Source organism: Mauremys reevesii, linkage group 19, assembly GCF_016161935.1.
Source record: "Mauremys reevesii isolate NIE-2019 linkage group 19, ASM1616193v1, whole genome shotgun sequence".
NCBI lineage: Eukaryota > Metazoa > Chordata > Testudines > Geoemydidae > Mauremys > Mauremys reevesii.
In genome coordinates, this window is record NC_052641.1 from 16564677 (window position 1) to 16575630 (window position 10954).

The window sequence follows — 10954 nt, forward strand, 5'->3', positions numbered from 1 at the left end:
TCTTATAGTTCAATGAAGCCGTCGCTTAAATTTAAGGAAACAGATTTAAGATTTTTCAATTTATTAGTCATCCCTGACATTTCCATAAGTAGCTACCTCTACATTCAGAATAAGAGCAGTTTAAGATAAATTCTATCACTTCTACCAAGCTAATAATAAATAAACAAGAATAGATTCTATATAACAATTGTGTAACTACAGGTGCTCAGCTTTATTAATGCCAATACTAAAGGTATATACTGGCTATGAATCAAACATTTTCATTCTCCTCACTTTGCATCAGTTAGGGTGACAACCTAATTTATGAGTATCTTCCTAAAAGGTACTCACTTCATGAAAAAGGGTTTGTGCACTTGGTTTTTATTGTTACTTAACCCACACAGGAATGGTACTGAAAGGGACAGTTCCTCAACTGCTGGACAGTCTTGAATTAGGCAAATATTATACTACTTTATGAAGCTATGAAAGTGGAAGTACATGCATATTTAATGCCTTGAGAAAATATTTAGTAAGCTATCACCTAAAATTGTGTGTCAGTTTCAATTGTTATGGGTTTATCCTAAACTGCATCAGTAATATCTGTTGTGTGAGGAGCAATTAGCTATCATATGACCACTGGGGTTTGGAAAGGAGGCCTTGGTGAACTAGCACTCCATGAGCAATAGTCTAAATATTAATGGCCTTGAAATTGAGGATAAAGTCCAGATAATTTCTATTGTGTTTATGCGACTCTCCTAATGAAACAACATAGTGCACAGCTTGGAGTAATAGTCTAATCAAAGTTCATATTCTGTCACTATAATTAAAATAATACAAGTCTCCAAAATGGGGAATTCTTGTCAGCATTTTGAAATATTTTCACAAATCCACAGTATTCTAAACATTCGAGGACCAGACATTGACTTACTCTTCTTGACCAAATATTCAATATTCAATAAATCATTTGGTTAACGTCTATTAGTAAACATACATTTGCATAATACTGGCCTACAGCTGGATCAGCATATATCCTCACTAATCCCGTACAACAAATCAACTATATTTAAAACTAGTAGACTTTTCTTAATTATTAATTTTAAGATAGCTCACCTATTCTTAAAAACTGGCTGAAAAATCACAAGTTAATTTAAGTATTACAAGGATCTTAAATCTTCAACAACTTTAACATCCCTGTGCCTTCACTGGTGCTCAAATTTTAGTCACTGTACCACTGCTTTTCCCTGAAGCATTTGCTGGTGGTCCATGCTACTGAGTCTCCTTGCTTCCAGATGCTAAACTACATTATGACGCAATTAAAAACATTTTTCTAATTTTTTTTTTCTGATACCAGTTTCTGTACTCGACACTGTGACCTTACATAACCACAAATGGAAAAGAAGTGGTGGTCTATGAGAATTTCTCTAATAGGATGTAGGCCACACTGAAAAGTTTCAGGATCCCTGTATTAGACTATGTAAACTGTAAGTCAGATTCTGCCACCATTGTCCACACATTGGGGTGTACCTTGCTTGTCAAGCAGCCCCACTGAAATTAATGGGACTAAGTACAGAGAAAGAGATCACTCAGGGAGGCCAGGTGAGAGAATATGAACCTATGATGTATATGTTAAATACTTAAGTTTTTAGAAAACCTAAGATTAAAGAGCCACCATCACCATGTGAAGAGTCAAAATGGTGACCAAATCATGACAGAAATTAATTCGGGGCCAGTCTACACCACCAATCTCACCACATTTGGGGACCAGTTTACAGCTTGTCTTGGTTATGTAACTTAGATAAGACCTTACATTTCAGTGAACTGAATTCCATTACCAGGTTAAGTCGTTGCATAGGTCTCCACTACAAAATGGAATTGTGTTGTAACTGGGCCAAAGAACAACACTACTGAACTCCGATAAGTTCATTTCTCTGGGCTTTGCTGGAATATGTTTGAACGTGGTTCCGTAACAGTGAAGCCCAGCACTGATACGGACTTTGAGAGAACATGAAGTGTGAGTGAAAAAGAAAAACTTAGTAAGATTCCCCAGATAAACAAAAACATGCATTTTTTCATCTTGCTGTCTTAGCCAAGGAAGTCTATTGGCTTAAAAATGAATTAGTTTCCCTCATTTTATGCCATTTCTTATGAACATTAACATGCATACTGGAGAAAGTTTTAATTAGCTTAAATATAAATCTACTTATCACATTTTTCTATCATTTGCATCGCTGGCTTGTTAATAATACGAGAGTTATGTCTAAACAAGGGGCAATCCTCTCAACTCATGTTCTCCTATTTGATGTTGCAATTAAATCATATGGTTTTGTTTATGACATCATCAAAATATTTTCCATAGCAATATAAGGATGCCAAACACAGCTTGGCAGAGTAAAAAATAAAAACCATCTTCAACAGCAACAAAGGAAGACCAAGTCAAGTATATTTTTTACAAATATTCTCACTCCCAAATTAGCTTTTGCACTAAATAATCCAGCATTTCCTGACTTCTGAGAACTAACCTGCAACTTTAACACTCTCACCAAGATTTTGTTAAAGGAATTACCTAGATTTTTTTTTAAATTATAATCTGAAACTATTTGTCTAAGCACAACCAGAATGTCTTATCCTGCACAAGGTGCACAATCGTTAAAGCAAGGCCTCCTATGGAGTCTTGCTTCATTTACTGCATACCTTACTCAATGAGACAAGGGCACATCATTGACTGTTGAAAACGTATTTGCTAGACACATTAATATTTAATAATATTGTTATTACAGTGGTGCCCAGAAGCTCCAATCTCCAAGGCCCTCTGTTACATGCTGTATGATGCCTTCTGAACTCAGATCTCTTAGCCCCACTGCTTTTCAAATGTGAAAATCAAAACAAGGCCATCTCAAACTCTCCACCATCTCTAACACTGCACGTTCTCAGACTTTAAATCGCTTCTGTTAGGGTTCAGTTTTAGACGATCAGTGTTATGATAGGTCAAATAACCAAAGCTTATGCAAGCTTAGTAATCAAACGATTATAAGTCAAAGATTCAGCAGCATATACAGAAAGGAATGAGTTAATACTTTACCAATCTGAAGAACAGGTTTTGCAGAAGTTACATCTTCATTCTGTTCCAAAGCATTACCTCACTTCTGTTTATATTTATATCCCTGTTTATAACGGACAGGAAAATGCCCCAAATTCCTTTATTTCATGACATACCCCAGTCTTCCTTTTCCATGCAGGTTGCACCTACTGTCCAAGGTTCTTAGATTTCTGTATCCAGTTAATTTAACAATCTTGCAACAATTACAATAGTTGCTTATTACTTAAAGCCCAAGCAAAACCAAGAACACTATCTTGTCCTTGATCATCTCTACGAATGCCAAAAATAAAATCTTACATGATTTTTAATACATTTCCAGCACAAAGCATGCTGAAAGCAATACATTAAGCATAGGTGCACAGTTAGCCAAAATTAATGAATTATTGAGAAGTAATTTTGACTAACACCTTTAATTGAAAGTGCTTCAGCACTCCAACATTTAAGAGCTGTATCTTTTTGGATCCATCTGTCAAGACATATAGCAAAATTCTACTAAGCATGCACAAAGTTTCCCCATTTACATGCTTTTAACTTTAAAATTACTGAACCAATATTCTTCAAATATGTTCTGTTCATTCTATCTCAATGAGATCTACAAATCAAGCTATGTTTGTTATATTTTAAATCATTGAATTAGCCCATATACAAACTTTTAAATTGAAAACTTAAAAATAATGCACCCAATTTTGTTCAGTTTTTCCAAAAATGGATTAAATCACCTGCAGATTGAGAGCAAGCCATGAAAATTTCAGCACCTCAGGAATTAGTTTTAAAATTATGAGCAACCAAACAAAAAGGATTAGAATAGAAAACAGACTTCAACCATAACTATATACGAAAACTTAACACATATAGTGCACTGCATGTTCAAGTCACTATAAGGACTGGCTAATTAATTCTCAGAATCCTGTAAGACAGATGTTACCCCCTTGCAAGTTGTTAACATGCAAGTGGCTTCCTTACAGTGTAACCAACTGCTCCACATCACTGGACAAACCAGGAAACGCTGCCTAAGAGTTATTAAAGCCACTTCAGCAACATCTATACAATATACTTCAAAATAACTAGATGCCTCCTTTTAACATTAAGCCTTCCACGGCGTAAGAAGACTTCTGTGGGATGTGACAGGAGAGGACCATTAGCCTTTTAAAAAATGTTAAATATTTTTTAAAAAATGTTAGGGCATGAACAGAGTAAGTGTGTTTTCTAGGAGTGTTGCCTCTGGAATGCCTGGTAAGTCTCAACTAGTTCAGGAAGAAATGAAAGGTCTGGTCTAGGGATGGGGAGAGTGATATCTGACACCAGCTACAGGTGACAACATCCCAGAGGGGGACTCATCTATTCCATGGCAGGGAAGACAGGAAGAGAGTGGTGGAAAAACAGGGAGAGATTTTTTGGCACCTGGGGCCCAATTCCTATGGGGGTGGAGCGTGCACATGTTTTCTACAAAAGGAGAAATTCTACTAGGAGTAAGGATTTGAGCTGACCTCCAAAACTGAGTGTGATGGGAATCTGGGGAAGCAGAAGAATTTACTTCCTAGCTCTGCAGGTCTGTGGGGAAGAGGAAAATAATAGAGGAGGGGGCAATTTCCACACTGAGGGTGACACTGGCTGAGGAGACTGGCAAGGGAGCAGTCTCCATGTTCTGGGGGTACTGGCACAAGAATAGTCTCCATGCTCAGGTGAGAAGGAAACAGGAGGCTGAGGTAGGAGCAGTCTCCATGCTCAGAAGGCACTGGCCAGGATGGGGGCTGTCTCCAGGTTCAAGAGGGCATGGGCAGGTGGGAGGAGGGTCTGGGGAATCTCCGGGGACGCTAGCTGAGGGTCAGTTTCCAGGGTCAGGGGCACTGGCCAGGCGGGGGCGCACTGGCCGAGGACTGGAGCAGTCTCCAAGCTCCAGGCGCCACTGGCCATGGGAAGGGGGCAGCCTCCAGGCTTGGGGAGAGGGGCTGGAGCAGTCTCCAGGCTCGGGGCGGGTACTGGCGGGGGCTGGAGCAGTCTCCAGGCTCGGGGGCAGGGTACTGGCCGGGGCTGGAGCAGTCTCCAGGCTCGGGGGCAGGGTACTGGCCGGGGGGGCTGGAGCAGTCTCCAGGCTCGGGGGCAGGGTACTGGCCGGGGGCTGGAGCAGTCTCCAGGCTCGGGGGCAGGGTACTGGCCGGGGGCTGGAGCAGTCTCCAGGCTCGGGGGCAGGATACTGGCCGGGGGCTGGAGCAGTCTCCAGGCTCGGGGGCAGGGTACTGGCCGGGGGCTGGAGCAGTCTCCAGGCTCGGGGGCAGGGTACTGGCCGGGGGCTGGAGCAGTCTCCAGGCTCGGGGGCAGGGTACTGGCCGGGGCTGGAGCAGTCTCCAGGCTCGGGGGCAGGGTACTGGCCGGGGGCTGGAGCAGTCTCCAGGCTCGGGGGCAGGGTACTGGCCGGGGGCTGGAGCAGTCTCCAGGCTCGGGGGCAGGGTACTGGCCGGGAGGGGCTGGAGCAGTCTCCAGGCTCGGGGGCAGGGTACTGGCCGGGGCTGGAGCAGTCTCCAGGCTCGGGGCTGGCCGGTGGGGGGCTGGAGCAGTCTCCAGGCTCGGGGGCTGGCCGGTGGGGGGGCTGGAGCAGTCTCCAGGCTCGGGGGCAGGACACTGGCCGGGGGGGAGGCTGGAGCAGTCTCCAGGCTCGGGGGGGGGGGGGTACTGGCCGGGGGGGGAGGGTGGAGCAGTCTCCAGGCTCGGGGGGGGGCGGGAGCCGGACCAGTCTCCAGGCTCGGGGGGGGGGGGAGCGACACGTTTCCAGGCTCGAGGGCTTCGCCTCTTTCCCTCTCCCGCGGCTGCCCCCTCACCTCCTCCCACCGCCAGCCTCTGGGCGCGGGCCTCGGCGCTACTCCGCCACCATGGCTCCGGCGGGCATCCAGCCAACGCTCCCCGCCTCGGGCCTGCCCCCGGCGCATCCCCCACCCCGGGTTCGCCTCACTTCCGGCCCAGCCGGGTGTCTCGGCCGGAAGTGAGTTTGTTTTTCCTCCGGGGCGGGGCGGGGCGGGGCCTGGAGCGCCCAGCTCTCACCTGGACGGGCCCCGCCCGGGGCGGGGGTCTTAAAGGGCCAGCGGCAGGTGTGTCGGGAGGAGCAGAGAGCCGGGGAAAGCGGGAGGGACCTAGGAGCGGCCGGGGAGGGCGGTCCAGGGCACTAGCCTAGGAGGACTTGGTTTCAATGGAGGTTGGCACCAGCCCGCCTGGGTGAACCTGGGCCAGTCCCTGGAAACGAGGAGCACAAATGGTGCCTCTTTTGGGCACGTTTGTCCCCGCTGTTGCCAGCCCCAGATGTTCAAAAATCGGGAACTTGGCTTAAAAATCACGAGAGGATGTAAACCTCATCGCTGGGATGGTCTTTTTATTTGCCTTCTGCTTGTTGAGCCTTGCGGGTGCCCTGGGGGGCCACAGTTGGAAGCTTTCGCCACAGCCACATGGGCTAGAAGTCACAGATCCATTTGACTCCCGGAGCTGGGGCTTTAAGGGAAACAGACTCGTGACAAAAATCAGAAGCGTTAGCAACCCTGACCGTTGCTAACTGACCCCCACGTCTGGTACTGGGACAAATCCAGAGTTTTATCTGGCAGCAGACAGGGAATATGCCATTTTGAATACACCACTCCACCCCCACCAGTGTGACCTCTTGTGCACAGTGCATATGAGGTCATGCCAGTGCAGGTGGGGCAGCGCGCCTTGAAATTGGTGCTGCCTTTGTGGTGTGACCTTGCATGCACCATATGTACAAGCTCATGCTGGCCAGGGTTGGACCATGCTGGCAGGGGTGGGCCCACACTATTCCCAGAATGACTATTCTGGGCACAGGTTAGGTAGGCAGGAAGAAGTGGATGAAGCTACAGGGGAAGGTACAAGGGAAAGGAGGATGAAGAAAAACATATTGGGGGAGCAATTAGAAAGGGAGGGGAGAGTTGACAGGAGTTTGGTTGAGCAGGTACCACCTGTCCTACACTTGGTGTGATTATCACACCACTGCCATTATCTCCTATGTAGCCTGTTTTTTAGCCTCTGCCACCCTAGCACCTATCTCCCATCCCCATGAGGCAGATCAGAATCATTGCCCCCAATCTACAGCTGGGGAATTGAGAAACTTGGAATCATAGAATGTCAGGGTTAGAAGGGACCTCAGGAGATCATCTAGTCTAACCCCCTGCTCAAAGCAGGACCACTCCCTAGACAGATTTTTGCCCCAGATCTGTAAATAGCCCCCTTAAGGATTGAACTCACAATGCTGGATTTAGCAGGTCAATGCTCAAACCACTGAGCTATCCCTCCCCCACTCAGATACATGTGATTAGTTTGTGATATAGATTAAAGTGCCCTCATTCCCTTGACCTTGAGCTATCCTGTTTCACACAGGTCCTTTAATACACTATTGATAAGTAATTTCCCCCTTGAGAAGCTTCTCCATTATCATTTAGGCATAGCTTTGGTAGTAACAGAAACCCATCATTTTCAAGATGGCATACACATCCAAACTAGTTCTTCAGCATGGAAGAAAGAAGAAACTAAGCTCTGATACCATCAATATGCAACATATGCATGCATCATTTCACTGAGCCATTTCCCATTGGAAAACTGCCCATAAACTTGCTCAGAGGCAGTCAGTCAGTGGCACAGCCAGGCTGATAACACTAATAACATTCAGGGGGCTGCTATGAGGTTTGATATTGATGCTAGAGCTGTGCATAGTGAAATCAGAGACCAAATCCTAAAATCTTGAGATTGGTTATAAATCATGAGATTTAAATAAAAAAAAATACTGTTCCACCTTGTATTTAGCAGTGACACACTGAGTTAGTTTCCCAGACCTGAAGAAGAGCGCTGTATAAGCTTGTGAGCTTCTCTCTCTCACCAGCAGAAGTTGGTCCAATAAAAGATATGACCTCACCTATCTTGTCTCTCTAACATATCACACTGGTGTTTTTAATGATTTTCAAGTCTGCCCCTAATTTGTGCGTGATCATTTGTGAAGATGTTAAGGGAACTCTCTACCTCAGATGACAAGGCCTTTGGGGATGATTTATCCCACTTGGGGTCCAATATGCAACTGCCGTCACCATGGAGCATGACTGATGATGTGTTCTGATGGAGGAATATCCTCATCCAGCTATTATATTCTTTATCTGCAGATTTCCAAGTGTTAAACAGAGGAGGCTAAGTATCATTATTCCCATTTTACAGATGGGGAAACAAACACAGAGCTGAAGTGACTTGCCCATGGTCTGTTTCTGTCCACTAGACTGCACTAATTCAAGTAAAAGGTGCCCTGTGGGTAACTAGTGGAGGCTACACCTAGCATTAGGAGAGCTCCATAGAGTTTAACAGCCTTTCCCTGTCATATGCACATTTAGACCCTTACTGATAAAAAGCAATCTCCTTTTGATCTTTAGCTGCTGCCACTGTAACACTTCCCCAACTTTGAAGTGTCTCTTAGCTGCAGATGCATCCCTTGTAACCTCGCTGTCTCAGCCTTTGATAATTTTGCATTCTCAAGGACTTTCTCTAGAACACCACTGAGACCATTAATGTTCCATGAACATATGTTAAGTTACATATTTGTTTGACTCACTGGAGTTCTAGGGGACTCAGTTCTGTTTTTTAGTGCTGTTAGAGCCGCATGCTGTCATTTATAACGTAGCCTGCTACGCAGAACTTTGTCAGCGTTGATTCTCTCTTAGCTCTGGCCTAACTTTTTTTGTGTGGCACTTGTTTTTCTAGCTCTACCTACAATTACTTTGTTTCTTCCTCATGTTTCCTCTCCACCTGTGAGATGACAGCATTTCCTTCTGCACTCTATGATGTTTTGCTTCTTCAAAATAAATAAGTGAATGAGGAAGTTGGGTGTTATGTTACCGCCCTTTCAAGTCCCATTGACGGGACAAGAAAGAGTTAGTAAGTGCCTCTCTCCCAAAGATCCCGCTCCAGTGTGGCAGACTTCTCTTCATCCAGTCCTGCTGGTGAAAGAGACCAGAAACATAAGTGTCAAAATAAATAAGGCGGTCAGAATCACTGCCCTGTTTGGTTCCACTGCTGGAAAGGAATCTTGAGTGATAAGCTACTTCCCCTGCCCCATTCCCTCTGCAAGCTGTCTCCCTCTTGTTCCCTAGTAGATACAGGATATCTGCACATTACTCCAAGCAGTTGCTTGTACTGCAGGCTGCCATTGCACGCTAGCTCTAGCATGCAATTCTTGCTACTGTTACAGGCTTCACACCTACTCTAATTTTTTTTTTTTAAGAGGCAGCTATTCCACTTTATAAACCGGACAAAAACAATTTAGGTGATAGCTTAAACCAGGTTTATTGTACTACCACAGGGCCTGATTCTGAGGATGCTCAGCACCTCATAACTTCCATTGTTTCAATTAATTTGTGTGTCCTCCTTAAGAGGCATTTGTGAGAACCAAAGGGGTTAATTTAAGAGGGAGGACGGTTGAAATTCACCAAGGGCATGGCTACACTTGCAGATGTGGAGCGCTGAGAGTTAATCCTGCCTTTGGAGAGCACAGTAGGGAAAGCGCTGCAGTCTGTCCACACTGACAGCTGCTTGCACACTGGCATGGCCACATTTGCAGCACTTGTAGTGGCATTGGGAGCAGTGCATTATGGGCAGCTATCCCAACATGCAAGTGACTGCAATGTACTTTTCAAAGGGCGGGGTGGAGTGTGAGAGGGAGGGTGCTGTGTGTATGTGGGGGGAGAGAGAGTGGGTTTTTGGGGGGCTGAGAGCATGTCAGCATGCTGTCTTGTAAGTTCAGACAGCAGCAGACCCCCCCGCCCGCCTCTCTCTCACACACAGCATTCCACACTAATCTGTCTCGGAGCAGATAAGCAGCCGGCTGTCAGAAACGGAGCTCTCAAACGGCATATCCGCATTCCTACAGCAAGTTCAAAACAATGACAAGAGTGGCCACTTGACTTAAGGGGATTATGCGACTTCGGAGGCTGATCAGAGCGTAGTAATGCAACACCTCATCCACACTGGTGCCACGGTGCTCCAGCGGGGGCGCAGCAAACATTATTCCATTTGCCGAGGTGGAGTATCAAGCAGCGCTGTAGCTGCAGTCAGAGTGCTCTACATGCCTTGCCAGTGTGGATGGGTAGTGAGATAGTGCGCGTGGGGCTCTTTTATTGCGCTGTAACTTGCAAGTGTAGCCAAGCCCAAAGATTCTCAATGGCTGTGGACCAGTTGCTTATTATGACTCAATGTTATAATGAACTTAAGTTTTATTAAAGTTAAACAATAAAAAATAAAATCAAGAAGACAAACTACAAAAAAAAGATAAAACAATACAACTGTCAAATTAAAGTCAGATTAAAATCAACAAATTAAAAATTAACAAATTATGGATTTGAACCAAATAACCAAACCAATGTTAATTTTGTTGCAACAAATGTCAATTTTTTTTTAAATATAAGTGATACCACGTTATTTTAATATTATGTTGGATATAACTAGGGCCCTACCAAATTTGTGGGCACGAAAAATGCATCAAAGTCCATGAAATCTGGTCTCCCCCCGTGAAATCTGGTCTTTTGTGTGCTTTTACCCTATACTATTCAGATTTCACAGGGGAGACCAGTGTTTCTCAAATTGGACATCCTGACCGAAAAGGGAGCTTCAGGGAGGTCACAAGGTTATTTTAGGGGGGTCACGGTATTGCCACCCTTACTTCTGCGTTGCCTTCAGATCTGGGCAGCAGGAGAGCAGCAGCTGTTGGCCAGATGCCCAGCTCTGAAGGCAGCACCCCATCTGCAGCAGCACAGAAGTAAAGGTGGCAATATCATACGATGCCATCCTTACTTCTGCACTGCTGCTGATGGCAGCTCTGCCTTCAGAGCTGGGGCTCCAGCTAGCAGC

At 45.5% G+C, this 10954-nt stretch overlaps 1 protein-coding gene across 2 annotated transcripts in view; it reads right to left on the reverse strand.

Moving 5' to 3' along the window:
- Nucleotides 1-6083, reverse strand: part of SETX (senataxin) — a 47491-nt gene extending 41408 nt beyond the window's left edge. Inside the window, exon 1 of one of the 2 annotated variants that reach the window (XM_039506277.1) lies at nt 5893-6078. The gene's annotated coding sequence lies outside the window, so the exon portion shown is untranslated. Of the gene's footprint in view, nt 1-5892 lie in introns of both variants that reach the window. The other variant, XM_039506278.1, reaches the window with a different exon arrangement.
- Between the last annotated feature and the right edge of the window lie 4871 nt (nt 6084-10954).